Raw genomic sequence first — 3,841 nt, 5'->3', positions numbered from 1 at the left:
CAAATTGTGAAACGGAGATAGAGACCATTCCTTCCACCCTGGTCCTTCTGGGCCAAAAAAAAAAAATCAAACAAGGGTTCAGGGACGCAGATCCTAGTTAGTTCTGTCTAATTATCTGCAATGCTAAGGTTTGAGGCTTAAATAGTCTAGGCCAGAGTCTTGCTGTTATTTCATCTGTATACACTTTGGACACAGACCTTGGCCAAAGGCGCTACCAGAGTAGGAACAAAAACAACAGAAAGGGATTGGCTTCTCTTCTAGATGCTGCCTGTCTATGCTAGCATTGAAAACACCATTGCATAAAGAGAACATGATTCAGTCTGTAGAGTTTGGATGGCATGGGGAAATCAGATGGGAAATACCAAGAATGATATCCAAGGAGAAGGCAATCTGGGCTAAAACAAAGTTACACATCTCAGCTATTCTTGGTCAAATCATAGCGTCTGACAGGAGAGATGTAATACAACCATTTTTGTCTCTTTAAACCAACAGCTTTCAAGTCTCTTTTTCACATGAGCTTTCAACTCTTCTTGGAGAGACAACCAAGAGTTATAAACATGATACGTTCTAAGCAGTTTTTGGTGAGGACGTCAGTTTAGATGGGATAGTGTTAGTACAATATTTTACAATAAAGTATAATAAAACCATCTGAAAACCAGTCCAGTCAATCTGAGTTCTCTTTCAAATACATATACTTCCTAATAAACAGATTATCTATTTTCTTCAAAGATCTATCCATATATATCCCATACATAGCAGCAGGTTTTAGGGTAGACTTCAGATCAAATATTCAATCTTTGGGTTCCTATGTTGAATGGAAGAAGTCAAAAATAAATATTTAAGTAGCAACGTAAGGCCATGGGTGCTTGAGGAATCCCATCTTTCAAACTTAGAAGGTGGAGCATGGCATTTTTTGCAAGTGGAAGAAAGTTAAATATCAAAACAGAGACAAATGCTCCTGCCCCCACATCATAGCCCTCCACCCTGAGCACCACCTCAGCTCCTGCAGCACTGGCCCCTCCTCATGTTCTCAAATCCCAAATCCTGCAGTATCATGGATTTCACATCTAGCCAACATCTTTAATCAGCCCTCTGAAATTATCATAAAGACTTCTAAAATAGGAAGATGCTAAATGCTAGTATCTAGTACTATATATTTTATTCCCAATAGGCCATGACTGCCTGAAATAGCTGCACCCTCCAAGGAAAGCAAACAATTAGCCAGATAGCCATAAGCAGAATTTTGTACTGAATTTTCCATTTCCTGGCCTTGGAGCTCTCTAAATCAGTGATGCTTTCTAATCTGGCCATATCAATGTTTCATGTTCTTAGTAAAACCTCACACTCTCTAAACCTCGGAATAGCTAAATCCAGTTAAGTGGAACAATTCTAAAGAGGATTTCAATGTTTCTTTAAATTTGCTGCTTTTCTTTTCCTTAAACTGGTCCAGTATTTTATGTGAGAGGGAAAGAATACTTGTTTATTAGCAAACAGCTTCTCATGTTAGTTTCTTTTCCTGAATAAAGGATCTCTCTGGTATTATTCATATCGCGTATTTGCCCAGACATACTTTCCACTGTGCTGAACACAACATTAAAGAAGAATGCTTTTTCTTTTTTTTCTCTTATGATATCAGAAGTATATTAATGAAACTCTTTTTGCAGCTTCCTTTGTGAGACACTAATGCATGCTCTTTCCTTATCAGATTGGAACCTCTAGCGGCAGACAAATAATGAAGTGCTTCATGTATAGGACATCTTTTATGCTTACCTATTTGAAGCACTACTATTTTAATTTCCTCAAAAGAGACGAAGAAGTCAGAAACAATCCAAACTAAAAATAAAAAAGATTGTTTTACAAAAAGACCTTCATAGACAGCATAGCAGCTCTAAGAAGATTGTATAGATGATTGGAAGATATCTGTCACTGTTTTGAGCTATGGCATTTAGAGATGACTTTCTCAATAGAAAAAGAAAAAAAAAATAAAAAGGTAAAAACAATTAAAATAAAAATTATAGAGAAACCGTTCCCAGTTCCTACTTAGGGGATGAGTGGACAGCAGATCTGGTCCAGCACCAAGACCTTCTGAGCAAGCAGGACAGAGCCCCAGGTGAGCAGCACACTTGAGCACCAGGTTCAAGTATGGGGCAACTGTTGTTCTTGCACTGAAAGAAGAGTTTAGTGGAAACAGAGATAAGAGTGCACTTGGGATTGTGCAGGGTCTCAGTCACATAACAGTTGGACAAAAGAGAGCAGTCTCAGGGAGCAGCACACTGCAGAGCTGAGCTTCACCCAGCAGCATCTTTTCCCCCAGTCATATCTAGGGGAGCAGAGTGAATCCAGGCTTTTTTAACTGTTGTCAAAAAAATCACATTGTTTTGCGAGCAAATTTTAGCCTTAGGAAGAGTGTATAGGAGGGTGTAGGTAAGCATAAGGAGTCTTGTTTAGCAGAGAGGTAATCTTTAATTGTATGAGTGTTGGCGGTGGGGAACACTGGTGAGAAGGGAGCCTAGAGGTGGGTAGGCTGGGCTTTGCTGTGAAAGGCAGCAGCTTCACGCTGCTTTGTGTGAACAAATCCACATGTCCAATTAATTTAGCACCAGCCCTGCTTGCATACACAGTCCAGAATTTTTACCTGAGATGGAAATAAAGGATTCCACACTCCCCATTGAATGCTAGCGCTCAATTTCTTGTGCTGCCAGTGGACTCAGTTTGTAAGAATGCAAGGTCAAAATGAAGGGTGTGGGCGTATTGCTCCAAGCAAGCGTCAAATGCACTAACCTCCAGAGCATAAAAATGAGAAACCTTGACAAAAAAAAGATTGAAATAGAAGGAGCAGGCTGCAGATAGATTCCACTTTACCTTTACAAATGCAAAGAAATTTCACTGCCATTCATATACAACCAAGAAAATAATACCCAGGTGAGGATCTACATATTTTTTTACACAACTGACAATTTTTACTCTTAGTAGTCTGCTTAAGCTTGACCTTAATTAACATAAAACACATTTCAGGCAAGTGTAGGTGGACAAAGAAAGGGCCTGGGTTAAATTCTAAGTTGTCCATAATAAATACCATCCTGGGGTTCTGCCCTGAGCCATCTGGATGCTGGTTGCTTCTGTTCCTATTTGCAAACATTAACTCAAACGGCTGAACAAAGCAATGCTTCACCAAGGGAAGAAAATGCCAGCAGGAAGACAAGCAGGCAAATACGTTATAGTGACAAATGGTTTTCTGGAGTACAATAGTATTTTTTTAAAGCTCTCCTTTCATTTTGAGGTGAGGCAACTGCCAGCCTTCTGACTGTGGCCCCTTCTTGTAGTAACTCGGTGTTCCACACAGGGTTCCCTGTTTCTACCTCTGTCCAGCCAGTTCTGCTGGATAGGCAGTGAACATCATCTACAGTGAAGATGCAGCTGACATAATAGCTTGAGGTGCCCATGGCTGACCCCACTGAGGTGTCACTTCACTAGTTCATCCCACTGTTTCCCGGCTTCCGTTCTAAAAAGGCCACACAGAGAGGAGATTCAGCCCGTGCTACCCTGTGAGGATCTTGTGGAGGGTCCTCTCCATGGTTTCCAAGCCCTGTTTACCCTAACGCAGCAAACCATAGCCCTAAACTAGGTTGTCCAACACCTGGGCATGCTTCTGTATAGTCCGTTCTCCATTTACATGTTGCTTTACTACATCTGTCCTTTGTGGCTCAGGTTGACTCTTTTGACTCTTTTTTTTTTTTTTTTTTTTTTTTTTTTTTTTTTTTTTTTTTTAAGGAGTGCTTCCCAAATACGATAAAAATAACTCACAAACTGAGTATGTCTTCCCTCCAGGTCCCCCTCTCTA

This window comes from Anser brachyrhynchus (genome assembly GCF_964034855.1).
Source record: "Anser brachyrhynchus genome assembly, chromosome: 2".
Taxonomy (NCBI): Eukaryota; Metazoa; Chordata; class Aves; order Anseriformes; family Anatidae; genus Anser; species Anser brachyrhynchus.
Note: the sequence above shows the minus strand (reverse complement) of the source record.